The 15,038-nt window shown below is 41.4% G+C and overlaps 1 long non-coding RNA gene across 1 annotated transcript; it reads left to right on the top strand.

The window, feature by feature from the left end:
- Positions 1–10,864: 10,864 nt before the first annotated feature.
- LOC311299100 lies at positions 10,865–14,136 on the top strand. Its single transcript, XR_014629067.1, has 6 exons — positions 10,865–11,304; positions 11,408–11,481; positions 11,571–11,657; positions 11,961–12,019; positions 12,267–12,376; positions 13,787–14,136. It is a non-coding gene; the product is annotated as an uncharacterized lncRNA (long non-coding RNA).
- The last annotated feature ends 902 nt before the right edge of the window (positions 14,137–15,038 follow it).

Below are 15,038 nucleotides of genomic sequence, written 5' to 3'. Positions count from 1 at the left end.
AATAATTTGCCAGATATAATGTGATTGGACTGTCTTTGTGGGATTTAAATAATTAAATGTGCATCTATCTTGAGTGAGCTCAAGTTTAACTCTTTTATAGATTTTTTTTCTTTTCGTTTTTGCTCAGCTCACTAGCTCACTATGAAGTTGTACATGTTGCTATGCAGTTGCTAAGTTGCTCCTTTCATGTTGATGTTGGTCTTCTTGAGCCCCTTCAAAATCACCAGTTTTTTTTTGTCCACAAGGTAAAAATAAAAAGTCTGATCACTTAATAAAGTATCAGCACACCTTTTCTCACCAAGACACAACTTGAGAATGAATTCATGGCTGGAGAATAATTGCATATTATATGCAGAGATTTGCTATATAGTATACAGTATATTGCTTTATGTGAGTATACTGTATGTATGCAGGAAAAGTAGGAAGAAATATATATCCAACTTTGTATAAATACAGTATGTATTTATAAAACTGGCCAATATAGTTTACATTTTTTGACAATATAATAATCAAGCAGATATACATACTGCTTAACATGAGTGTACTGTGACTTGATTTAAAATTAGTCATTCAAAGTGCCTCACGAGAAGCACTTCTTACACTCACAGTTAATTCCAATGGAGATTGGCATTAACATGTTGTTAAAGGGCACCTATTATGCCCCTTTTCACAAGATGTAAAATAAGTCTCTGATGTCCCCAGAGTGTGTATGTTAAGTTTTAGCTCAAAATACCCAACTGATGATTTTTTACAGCATGTTTCAATTGTCATTTTTTAGGGCTCAGAAAAACAGTTTTAGTGTGTATCCCTTTAAATGCAAAGTAACTGCTGCTGCCGGCCCAGGGGGCGGAGCCTCACGAGCTCGCGCTAAGAGCCAGGACAATCTCATCTGATAATATCAAAACAGAAACTCTCAGTAGTGGTGTTCATTTCGACTCGGAGTCGGACAATAATGCCCACATAGCCAGAGAATATATGCTGTATGGAGATAGAACAGGTATAGTGTAGTTTAATTACGGTTATTTGTCATCTGCTTTTATCCACTATTAATACAAGCCTGCTGTAGCAGACCCTGTCCGAATGATGACCAAAATATACTGATGAGTTCAATTAAGTTTATTGTACCTCACACAAAAGATGAAGCCTTAGTTTTACTCCAGAAAATCACTGTAAGAGCCGAATAAACACAGTATATAAGTGCGCATTAAAGTCTTATCCATAAACTCTCTCTCTCTCCCTTTCATTATCATGGAACATACACAGCGAAATACACAAAACACTCGTTAGAACTAACAGTAAACAAATATATACACACCTTTTCAGTGGGTGCTTAATCAACTGGTAAACTGTATATCCACGACTGGATGAGCTGTCATAAAGTGCGCACTCTCACTTTCATTTTTGCCGTGATCAGTAACGTTAGGCCTGTCGCTCCGGAAACTGTAAGCTGGATCACGAACAGTACTGATCCATCCTCGAGTAACAACCAGAGTAAATGAAGACTGCTAAGTTCATTCTTACATCCAACAACAAAACACCTCAATCGCTTAGGAGACATTCTTGTCTACAGTTGCTCCAGCGTGGAAACAATGGCGGACTGTGTCCAGCTCACTCAGGGCGGGTCTATGCTCAAACTGCAGTGTCAATCAACAGTCGTGGGAGAGGCCTGTGCAAAGTGACGTCACATTGCCCCGAATCTGAGAACAGCTCGTTCTGAGACAGTGCTTATGATTTATGGGGATTTTAGAAAAAGCACTTGGTGGATTTTTATCATTATAGGGTGGTTGTGTACACACACTGCCAACACACATTTATGTTCAAACACCATGTAAAAGTGAATTTTGCATAATAGGTGCCCTTTAATAACTCAATCCTTCAATTAAAAAATTATCTACAGAATGCCTAAATATTGGGTGGACTATTTTGTCTTATATTACAAACTATTTAAAGCTTAACTGAGCTCATCACAATGCATTCTGGGATAGTCTTATCTACAAAAGACATATGCAGTGCTTATGTCATCATACATACGCAACTCTGCAAAGTCAGAATTGAACATTTTCACCCAAATCCAACTTAAAATAAATTTATATCACACATTTGTCCAAATTTTGACTTTGCGAATGCAATTCACAAGTTCCTATGATGCCTAAAATTGTGATCTAGGTAGGCAGAGCACGATGGTTTTGGGCGACAGTGTCACCCTTTGTGCTTATAGAGTAGCGCAAAAGAAAGAGAGGAATCGAAAGCAAGATTTCATACAGAAAGTTCCTCAATCGAGTGGCCTATATTTCCTATTTTAAACCCTGACATACAACATCTCTCATACACACACAATATGCAAATTAACCCTGTCAAAACAGAGCACTGTAAAATTAATTTCCTATCAATTAAAACCAAAAGAGTTGTTGAGAGTCGAGTCAAAGGAAACACAATTAACAAGCATTACGACGCCCAGCATTGGCAGGCAAATAAATACCAATTATACTAGCGTTAATTATTCATCGGTAGGAAATAATGCTGGAATTACCCTGCTTTAACCTGACTGCTGCTTAATTGTATTCCAAAACCTCGTTATCTCCAAAGAGGTAAATAAGAGTGTGATTACAACTCATCAGGACTGGTTTGTGTGGCCTCTCCAGGGCTGAGTGTCATCAATGTTCGTTAGGTAATGAGCAGTGATTGGTATGAAATTACTTCTTCACCTCGTCTGTCTTCTGCATGCGCTTTGTTCATAATTACCGGCATATGACTGCCAGACAGCGTCAGAAAAAGAATCACCACACAATGGAAATAGAAAACTAGTGCATTGCTACCTGTGCAGTACATAGCAGTACACAGACCAGTATCTGCCCAGCTAACAATTTTTGGTTCCCATAACGTTAGTTTTTGGTACCCAGAACATTCTCAGAATGTTAGTTTATGGTTCCCAGAACGTTATTTTTTATGGTAACCACCCAGCAACGTTCTGGGAACGTTATTTTATTGTTACATAAAAATAAAACCAAACAAGAACGTTCCCCTAACGTAAGTATTTGGTTCCCAAAAAAATAACCAAAAAATAACATTAGGGGAACGTTCTGTGTTAACTGGGTGAAAACTGATCACAATGGCCTCATTGTGTTACATGTTTAATCCAAGGAGGTTTATAACACCTGAAGAAAGCTATCCATTAGCATTCCCATCTGTCTCAATGACAGTTGTTCAGCTGGCGTAGGCGTAGGACGTTCTTTCACTCTTACATTTGTCCTGTTGACTCAAGCGTATCCATGTATCCAATGTAGAAAGTGTCAGTGATTATAATGGGTTCTATTTACTTATGACGTGACAGACACTTCCAGTGTAGGCAATTGGCAGCTGTTACGCGACTGAACGCCAGTGGGCGGGGCCTATTGTGCGATGATGTAAAACTATTTATCTGTTTCTTGCTCTGGAGGCAGTCATATAATGTTTTTGCCAGTGTGATATCACAGATCCCGCGATACCCAAACGAGACGTTTTTGGAGCTTGATTAAATAAATGCTTTGTTTATAATGAGGAAGACATTTTGAGCTATGTGTTAATGGTACAATGACCTCTTATATGTCACTATCATTGAAAACAAAAATTTGTCCCAGTTCAGTTTTATCGAAAAAAAATATGTCTCATTAAATATGCATCGAAAAGTAGATGTGAAGAACTGGAAGCATCAACTGCAATATATGTCACACTGGAAATCAAATTGAGTGCACTGCGCTGAGGAATATGAGATTCCTCGCATTACATTTTAGCAAATGTAGAGTGTCATCAGGGTATCCCAGAGAGTTTGCACAATGCGCACAAAGGAGGATGTGTAAAACAATAGCTCCCGGCATACAGAGCTAGTACAGCAGGCTGTGGGAATTTAACTATATCCCTGACTAAACAGATGAGACTTTAGTCTAGACTTAAACAAATAGATTGTCTTAGGAGCAATGGAAGAAAATGCTCTTCCTACCCAAGTGGATTTAGATGTTTCTAGCACTATCAAAAGGCAAGAAGTGCATTTACACAGGACAATCCCTCGTGTACTTTCACAAGCACACTTGAAGTAATTCTGGACACAAAGAAGAAAGTGGAGAACATGCGTCTGAGAATCACACTTCATATTGGATTGTTGAATCATTCAACTGTGAATTCATCATTGAAGTGAATGAGCGCAGCTACACCACCTTTGATCTCTCTGAGAGCAGCCTCATCAGGTGAATGGATTTCAGAGGGGAAGTTTTGGATTGTTTCAGGATGTGTGCACCTCTCCGCTCATTTTCAGAAGTGGCTCTTGTCCATATTCATTGAACACAGTGACCCCCTAACCTTGGTGCAATCTACTGAATTTTATCTAAGGTATTTGATCTTTCCAACTAAAACCATTTTATGAAAACATACAGTGACTTTCTAAGCCAAAAAACACCTCACCAGAACTAAATGAGCATTTATTGAAACTAAACCTTCTGATGTGAGACAGATAAATATATGACTAACACATAATGCCGACCTAGTGCAATGGGCCAGTGCAATACCAATCACGCAACCCGTGAGTAACTAGATTTTAAGTGTGAGAAATAGTTTTAAACCCTAGAGATGGTTGTGCGTGAAAATCTCAGTAGATCAGCAGTTTCTGAAATACTCCGACCAGCCCGTCTGAAACCAACAACCATGCCACATTCAAAGTCACTTAAATCACATTTCTTCACCATTATGATGCTCAGTTGGAACCATGATTTAGATCATCTTGACCATGTCTATATGCCTAAATGCATTGAGTTGCTGCCATGTGATTGGCTGATTAGATATTTGGATTAACAAGCAGTTGAACAGGTGTAGTAATAGTGGCCGGTGAGTGTATGTCGATGTCACACTGTAGTAAATTATAAACAATCATAAAATATATAATCTGTTCCAGCAAAAAAGGGCATTAAATGGTCATGAAAAAGAAACTTACATTCCAGAGTTTGGGGTCAGTAAGATTTTTGTTGTTGTTGAAGAAATTAATACTTTTATTCAGTAAAGAAACATTAAACTGGTCAAAAGTGACAGTAAAGTGACAGTAAACATTTATAATGTTACAAATCGCTTCTATTTTATATAAATGTGATTTCTTTTGAATTTCTATTTACCAAAGGATACAGAATTTTTTTTATCAGTTTCCACAAAATTATTAAGCAGCACAACTGTTTTCAACACTGATAAGAAATGTTTCTTAAGCAGCAAATCAGCATATTAGAATGATTTCTGAAGAATCAGTCTGGACTGGAGTAATAGCTGTTGAAAAGGATTTTAAATAACATTTTAAAATAGAAAATAGTTATTTTAAATTATAATAATAAAAAAATAATAATAATGACAATATTAATAATATTAAAATTGTAATAATGATAACATGATTGTCTCCCTAACGGAACAACTTGCGTATGTTAAAATGATCTAGATTGTGTATCTTCTACCCAGGAGTATATTATGATAACAGGATGTGGCTTCTGTATCGGTCAGAGCTTGTTAAGTAGACTGATTCTATAGGATGCAGAGGAGAAGCTGTCAGAGATCAGCTCCTGGAACGAGCACACATAAGGTCAATGAGAAAATATCAAATGTGTTTACCCTCAAGAGCCTGTCAGATTACTGCCAGTTCATCATAAACACCACAGCTTTCCACAACATATTCAATAATGTCAGCCATTTTTTGTACTCCGTCACTAGACCAAATGGTATTAATACTGTATGATGGCAGTAATGTGTGTGCGTGAGGTGAATAGAAGAATACTAAATGATCATTTACTAATTTTTATGTCGTTCATGTGATTTTATTTTGTGGAACACAAAGGGTAAATTGTCGAAGAAAATCGGAGCCACTAAATGTTCTTCCAGTTCTTGACTTCAGATAAGAATTGAAATATAGTTCATGAGTCATATGAATTACTTTAACATATTTGATACTAAACTCCTCTCGTGTCTCTGCTCAAATGGTGCAGGACGAAGTACATGCCGATTTTTATAGTTATATGTTAGTGGTTTGTTCAGATATCTAACCCTTAGTACAAGCTATAGAAATAGTAAGTACATAGCAAGCACCATTGAAACAAGAAGTCAAAAAGCTAATTGATGGATAGATTTGGTTTGTTTATCTAAATTGGGTCTAAATGAACTTGGCATGGAGCCTGTAGATGAAAAACGTCTCGGTTACGTATGGTAATCCTCGTTCCCCGAGGAGGGAACGGAGACGTGAGTCAGAAGTGATTCTGACGAATGGGGATCGCTTATGAGAGCCTATCTACTTCGAGTGAAACTAAACAAGCCAATGCACATTGGCATGCGATAAGTGACCCACCACCAAGTGAGCAGCAGGTGCCTCGCATCCTTTTCCGCAGAGGAGCTGGACCTGTGACTCGGCCTTACAGCGGAAGCTCAGCAACTGTGGCGAGGAAACTCACGTCTCCGTTCCCTCCTCGGGGAACGAGGGTTACCATACGTAACCGAGACGTTCCCCTTCGTCAGCTCACTATGACGTGAGTCAGAAGTGATTCTGACGAATGGGGATATCTACCAAAACGCAACAGTTGCTTGCCCTTCCAGCACTCCGCTTGAGCCTCCTGGTCTGACCGCAGTGTTGGGCAGAAAGTAGGAGCTCTGAGCAGAGAAGGTCAGTCACTGCTGTTCCGCAAGACCAACTCAGTGTGACTTACTGGATAACGCTGGGAAAGCGTGCCTTTGGGGAAGGGAACGCTGCGGAAGCCACATCCTACCCCGGAGGGAGGCACTGTGACAGTTACACATATGGACTAACCAAGCAGGGCAGTACAACATTTGGCAGTCTCTGGGGTGGTTCCAGCCTAGTTATCGTCCGCAGAGGGGTCTGAGAGGAATACACATATGGGGTCACCGCAGGGACCACTACATATGGACACCCAGCCTAACACAGGTTCCACAATGATACGAGTGTAGGCCTGGCGTCAGACGCTCCACAACGTCTGACTGCTGCAGGGGTGATGGAGGAACTCACGGGGTTAGCCATTTCTGGGGAACACTACCGGAGCAAATAGATGCACGTTTCCGGCCCATGGGGGCAGGAGTGGCGTTGCAAGCCGACACTAAGAACGGGTTCTTCGCGCTACTGGCCACTGGGGGCGAGTATACGGGAAGATACCGGCTCTGCACGGAGGCTATAGAATCTAGCGAACGTGTTAGGTGTTGCCCAGCCCGCAACTCTACATATATCTGTCAGCGAGGCGCCTTGAGCCAGCACCCAGGAGGAAGTAACACTTCTAGTTGAGTGTGCTCACAACCTGAATGGGCAAGGCACGCCTTGGGCTTCGTAAGCCAAGACGATGGCATCCATTATCCAGTGGGCCATCCTCTGCTTGGAGACAGCCTTTCCCTTCTGCTGGTCTCCGTAACAGACGAAGAGCTGATCTGAGGTCCTGAAGCTTTGCGTTCTGTCCACGTAAAACCGCAAAGAGCGGACCGGACAGAGAAAAGCTAGGGCTGGGTCTGCCTCCTCCGAAGGCAGCGCTTGCAGGTTCACTACCTGGTCCCTGAAGGGAGTGGTAGGAACCTTGAGTGCCATAGAGTGACCCGTCTCTGAGAAAGCAGGACCTTCCTCAGAGGAATGGGCCAAGGAGGTGCTGTCGCGAGGAGCATGAGTTCTGGGAACCAGGTCCGGTTGGGCCAATACGGCGCAACTAACAAGACCTGCTCCTCACCCTCCCTGGCTCTGCACAGAGTCTGTGCGAGAAGGCTCACTGGGGGAAACGCATACTTGCGTAGGCCCCGGGGCCAGCTGTGCGCCAATGCATCCGTGCCGAGGATCCCCTCGGACAGGGAATAAAACAACTGGCAATGGGTCGAGTCCGGAGAGGCAAACAGATCTATCTGAGTGGCTCCGAAGAAGTCCCATATCAGCTGGACCACATGGGGATGGAGCCACTCTCCTGGAAGCGTAGGCTGTCGTGAGAACTCGTCGGCTGCACGATTGAGCACGCCAGGGATGTGAATGGCACGAAGAGACCTCAGCTGCTTCTAACTCCATAGGAGGAGATGGCGGGCGAGTTGCGACATGCGGCGGTAGCGTAGATTACCTTGACGTATGGACCAGTAAGTGCTTGCCATGTAGCTGCCCTTTGAGCCGGCCCAGTGCAAGGCGTATTGTGAGCAACTCGAGGCAATTGATGTGCCAATGCAGTTGAGGCACCATCCACAGACCTGAGACTCAATGCCCGTTGTACGTGGCCCCCCAGCCGGTGGCAGAGGCATCTGTGAAGACCACAGCATGCCTGGACATTTGTTCTAGGAGAACAGCTGCCCGTAGAAATGAAGGATCCGACCACGGGCTGAAGGTTAGAGGCAGTGCGGGGTGACGTGCACTCGGTACGTGCCGCTCTGCCATGCCCATCTCAGGACTCGGCCGTGAAGCCAGTGCTGAAGCGGTCTCATATGAAGCAATCCTAGCGGCGTTACTGCAGCTGCGGATGCCATATGCCCCAGGAGTCTCTGAAAAAGTTTCAGTGGGACCACTGTCCTGCTTTTGATTGTACTCAAGCAGTTCAACACTGACCGGATGCAGTCCTCTGAGAGTCGCGCTGTCTAGTTGACCGAGTCCAACTCCATACCAAGATAAGAGATCCTCTGCACAGGGGAGAGTTTGCTCTTGTCCCAGTTGACCCAACAGGCTGAGATGACGGAGCACCATGTCCCTGTGTTCGCACAACTGATCTTGAGACTGAGCCAGAATCAGCCAGTCGGCGAGATAGTTGAGAATACGAACGCCGCGTTCTCGGAGTGGAACAATGGCTGCCTCCGTGACTTTTGTGAAGACGCGGGGCGACAGGGACAGCTCGAAGGGCAGGACTTTGTATTGATATGCCCGTCCCTCGAACGGAAACCGCAGGAACGGTCTGTGTCGAGAAAGAATCGAGACATGAAAGTACGCGTCCTTCAGGTCGATCGCTGCAAACCAATCTCGGGGGGGGGGGATGCGTTCGAGGAGCTTGTGCAGGGCCTGATTCAAGGTTTGCAGTTCCAAGATTGGCCGTAACCCACCCCTTTTCTTGGGCACAATGAAGTACGGGCTGAGAAGCCAGTCTTCATATCGGCTGGAGGGACCGGCTCGATCGCGTCCTTCGCCAGTAGGACATAGACCTCTGCCCGCAAGACAGTGGGTGCAGTGGTACAGTTGGTGGGTGCCGGGCGAACTGAATTGCGTAGCCAGGTCTGATGGTACAGATGAGCCAGCGAGACGGACTGGGGAGAGCTAGCCAGGCTCCCAGACACCGTGCAAGCAGGACCAACGGGACCACAGACGTACCCGGGGTGGGGCAGCGAGGTGGAACACAGGGACTCACTGAGGCGGGAGGCACTGAGGCGGCCCCAAGCGGAGTCTGAGTGTGCCACGCAACTCTTACCTGGTTCCAGGATGGGGCAGAGGGTGCGTGGGAAGGCCTGGTGGCGTCCCCAAAGCACACACTGCTGCCCGCTGGCGATAGAGGGGGACAGGAGTGGCAAGGCATGGAAGCGTCACTCACTGCCATCCGCACCCTCTTGAGACCCAGAGATAGAGAAGCTGCTCTTACTGAGAATTTGGGAACCGCTGACTGAGACGCCAGCAGCTGAACAGAATTTTATCAAACAAAAGATTCTCCGCCCGGCCCTCCACCAGGGAAGAGCAGCTGACTCTGGGTTGCCCGTCTCAGGGCTGCTTAGACAGGTGGCGCTGTCTTCCTACAAAGGCTGTTTTTTTGTTTGTTTGTTTTTGCAGGGGACTGACAGCCTTGACAATAAACAGACTGAGGGGAAGCCCACGAGTGACTCTGTAGCACATCAGGACAATCTCTTGGTTACCTCAGCCTGCTTCTGAAATGTGGAGAACCTGGGCACAGTCCGAAAAAGGCCACCTCGTGAGATGGGAGCATTGAGAAAGCAAACTTTGGCGATGTCTCGCACCTCAGCAAGGTTTAGCCCTGGGGCGCTTCTGGACCACCAGCGTGGACATCATCTGATCGAGGGCCAGCGCTGTGACTTAACCACGGTCAGTCACTATGCGCAGGTCAACCCCGACTCAGAACTACCCTCGTGCATAGAGTGTTTTGGCCTTGCACAGACTTGCAGGGTGGCCATCACATGCAGGGCGGTCTGCAATTAACAAAGCCGCCCCACCACCAAGGGTAGTGAGAGAGGAAAAACTTTTTCTGCAGATTTTGGCATGTTTGCCTTGCCATATTGGCGAGTTTTTCACACATATCTGGGCAGGCACGGAGCGGGGCAAGGCGATTAAGCATCTCACAGCACCCCCCAATATTTATTATAATATAATAATATATTATATTATATCCTATAGTACGTGTGTAAGATTATCTAATGTTGGTAAGAATGTTTCCCTTATTCTCTCTAAAGCAATTATTTGATCAAAATTACAGTAAAAATACAGTAAAACAGTAATATTGTGAAATATATTGTGAAAATAATTTATTCCTGTGATGCAAAGCTGGATTTTCAGTGTATTTTATTCCAGTCTTCAGTGTCACATGCTTCTTCAGAAATCATGCTAATTTGCTGCTCAAGAGACATTTCCTATAATAATCAATTTTGAAAACAGTTGTGCTGCTTGATTTTTTTGTGGAAACTGCAATATTTATTTATTTATTCATTTTAATTTAACTGAAATAGAATCTTCTGTGGCATTATAAATGTCTTTACTGTCACTTTTGGTCAATTTAATGTGTCCTTGATGAATAAAAGCATTAATTTCTTTCCAAAAAAACACACACAAAAAAAAATGACATACCCAAATTTTGTATACTGACCAGATGGATGGATGGAACACAGCAAAATCTCCAGTGTTGAAATCCTGGTGTTAAGCACTTTTAGAGTAAAGAGTTAATTTTCTGGTGTTGAATTTCAAGGGATTAACACTGCTAGTGTAAACCGCACACTCTGGCTGGTGAAAATATGTAGAGTTAAATTTGGTTACATCTAAAGAACACTGAGAGAGTGTAATTAGTTACATCCGGGACATTTACGCGCTGGGCGCAACGAAACAACCTGGAACTTTTTTCACAGACGCCATTTTCTTTGACTCGCGATGCAAGGCATACGAGGAGGGAAAACGCAGATATTACGTGTTTTATCGCATTTATATATGCATTTTTATAACATTTTATTACATTATATTTTTTTATTACAATATTTATGTGCTGTGAACGGCTAAACCGTTCTCAGAAAGGCATTTTCATTGACGCGCGATACAGACCAGACCAGACCAGGATGAGGTTGCTTTTAAACAGAGAAACTACCAAAGTAAGTGTTTTATCTAATTTACAATATGTATTTTGTAACATATTGATTTATAGCAATATTTAAATGCTCTGCGCGCTTAAACGAGCCGAAACCTTTCTCAAAGGTGACATCTTTGACTCAATACGCAGCTGACGACGAGAAGGTTTGCTTGTAACGTTAACAGGAAAAACACCGAAAGTAAGTGTTTTTAACCTAATTTACAACATGGCATTATATTGTTTTATAACGATATTTATGTGATGTGCGCGCCTAAACCTTTCTCACAGACTAACGTTATGCCCTGCATCTTCAACTCGAGTCGTGACGCAGTGCAGACACGGAGTTTGCACGGAGTTTAACGGTGAAAACACTAAGTAAGTGTTTTAACTCATTTACAATACGTATTTTATAATGTTATTTTGTTTTATGACAATATTTGTGATGTGCAAATATCATAATGTATTTATCCTCAAACTATCTTTTACTCTCGTTTGCCAGCACACCTAACATATCTTAACTGAAACCTAACGTTAACTGAAAAACTATTTTTCTTAGAATGTGTAAGTAATTCTTTAAGATTAATGTTAATGAAATTTATTTTTCAGATTCAATTTTGGTTGATGTTTGGATATGCTTTCATGTTTAAATGTATTGTTTTTGCTATTTGTGTTTTCTAGGAGCATTTCCATGCTGCACCAAGTGGCTGGTCTTTAAAGACTGTACAGACTAGAACCTGGTGAGGGTCAGATTTTACAGATAACATTATGAGATAATCATGTGTATAAACATAAAAAAATAATCATAGCTTTGTTGCTATTTGGTAACTAGATTTTTTTGTGTTTCATAACACTCATTTTGAATTTGTCCTGTCAAATTACTTTACAAAAGTAATTTTTCCCCCCTTTTCCTTAAATAAAATTAGTTTTCAAACCAATTGTTTTCATGATTTGACAGGTAGATGTTTTCTTGCTTTTTAATTTTAGACTCAACTGACTGGGAAATCTCTGCCCATCACCTGCCCCCAACATCACAAAGCCACAAGAAGGGAACAAAGATTCTTCCATCAGCTGACTATTTAGTGAGATTTCTTGAGGTGCGTGTCTAAATTTATTCCTAAAGGGTTAGTTTACCTACAAATGGAAATTATGTCATTACTTACCCTCATCTCGTTCCAAACATGTAAGACCTTATTTCATCTTCACAACACAAATGAGGATATTTTTAATGAAATCTGAGAGCTTCCTGTCCTGCAACAAAACATTTACCATTTAATTTATAAAATATTAATTTCCAACATGCATTGTTAAGTGAGCGTGCATCGAAGATTAATAATTTGTAAATAAAGTTGAGTTTTTTTGTTGTTGTTTTTTCGTGCAAACAAAGCACTCTTGTTGCTTCATCAAATTTTTTGAAGTTAAACCACTTGAGTCACATGGATTACTTATGATTTCCTTTATACCTTTCCGTGGCTTTGGAAGTGATAGTTGAATAGGCTGTCAATGAAGGGACAGAAATCTCTTAGATTTTATAAAAAATATCTTAAAGGGATAGTTCGGCAAAAATTATATTTAACCCATGATTTACTCGCCCTCAAGCCGTTTGAGATTCACATGTCAATCTTTTATCAGACGAACACATTTTCAGTTATTTTAGAAAATGTCTTAGATCTTTCAGTGGTTATAATGTGAAGTAATGGGGTCCACCTCCTTCAAGTCCCAAAATGTGCATGCATCCTTCACAAAAGTAATCCATCCGGCTCCAGGGGGATAAACGAAGGCCTTCTGAGGGTAATCCGTGCGGTTTTGTCGTAAAAATATACATATTTACTGGCTGCGCTGTCACGTTCGTTCTACGTCACGACGCTTTCTACGCTACGTCCTACGTCATACGCCATACCCATCTCCGTGAACGCGCGTCGACCGCTACCGGAAGCAAGTTATTTTCGTTTATAAAGTTTTAAATATGTATATTTTTACGACAAAACCGCACAGATTACCCTCAGAAGGCCTTCGTTTATCCCCCTGGAGCCGGATGGATTACTTTTGTGAAGGATGCATGCACATTTTGGGACTTGAAGGAGGTGGACCCCATTACTTCACATTATAACCACTGAAAGATCTAAGACATTTTCTAAAATAACTGAAAATGTGTTCGTCTGAAAAAAGATTGACATGCATCTCAAACGGCTTGAGGGTGAGTAAATCATGGGTTTAATATCATTTTTGGCCGAACTATCCCTTTAAGTGTTTCGAAGATGAGCAAAACTCTTACTGGTTTGGAACAACATAAGGGTGAATAATGACAGAATTTACATTTTTGGATGAATTAAGTCTTTAATTTACTTGGAAATCAGTCAATTCAATCTAACCTTAATCTAACCAAAATTGTTTATTGTTTGAGTCACGAAAGTCCAAGATGATTGAACTTTTTCCACCATAAATTTGATGTATTTATAAAACACAAATAGTATTAATTGTAAATGGTCTGGTTTTGTGTTGTCTAGGGAACCAGCACTCCAGGATTTTGAGAAAGTTGGATCTGCACAGCCTTTCCTGCTCTGTGAAACAACTATGCACTGAACTTTACTTTTAGCAACTGGACACAACTGATCCACTCATATCCTGCAACTGTTTTTCATCTGTTGAATGTTGTTGTGGTACTAAAGTCGAAGGTATTGACTCAACTTCACTGACACAGGACTTATATTCACTGACATGTACAGGACTTTAAGTATTAGATCATTTGATGAGCAGCTTTCACATAATTCTGATGACAGAAATGGCTATATTTTGCCTTCATTTATTTTAAAAGTTAACCTATGATGTAAAGGGACTTGTTCGTTAATAAAACTAGTTTGTTAAAACAACTGTTTGCATTTTGCCTTTATTTTTAATTTTACAATGAACAGAATTCTACTATGATCCCAGACTGAGGTTACAATTTAACTTTCTGGATTGTTTTGATGTGCATTCAATGTTATCAATAGGTTAAATGCTTTGCTTTTATTTCTGAAAAGATTCCTTTTGTCAAAAAGCACATCTCATAAATACAAACTCAATTTGAGTCAAATTTAACACTCCTGAAATGTATAAATTGATTCCTAATAGTATTACAAATCAATACAGATCAATTCTACAAGAGTTGCATTTTATGTTAAACTTTACATCTTATGTAGTGTTAATATGGCAACAACTCGGTAGTGTTGAAAGAAAAACACACATTTGGTGTTAAATTTTGACACTACGCACTGGTGTTGGGTAAATTCAACACTAACCAGTGTTGACTAGTGTTAAATGTTAACTATTTAGAGAGTTGCTGCAACTCTTAAATATTTAACACTTTGAAAAGTGTAGTTTTAACTCGATCTAGTGTGGACCAATATAGACACTTTTAAAGTGTTGAATTTAACTCTATAGGTGTTGAATTAGCACTGCTGATTTTGCTGTGAAGGATGGATGGATTCTAGACAGGTTTACGAGAATCTGACAAAAATCTCTTCATGCATTCTTACAAACTACAGTGATGAAAACAGAAAGCAAAAAGTGAGTTCATTCAAATACTTTTTACACATTAATGGCAGCAGTGAAGACTTTTGTGATTCTGGGAATGAAATCGATACAATAGTTTTTGTTGTTGTCTCGATGACAAATGAAGCCGATATGAGCCGACTGAGTGAGATGAATCTGTGCAAGCCAAGCCAATTTTCCTCCATCTGTGTGAGAATGTGACCATGCCGGACTCGCTTCGCACCTCGG

This window comes from Rutilus rutilus (assembly GCF_951802725.1).
Source record: "Rutilus rutilus genome assembly, chromosome: 11".
In the NCBI taxonomy this organism is placed as follows: Eukaryota; Metazoa; Chordata; class Actinopteri; order Cypriniformes; family Leuciscidae; genus Rutilus; species Rutilus rutilus.
The sequence above is the reverse complement of the archived record's forward strand: the minus strand, read 5'-3'. Positions and strand labels throughout refer to the sequence as shown.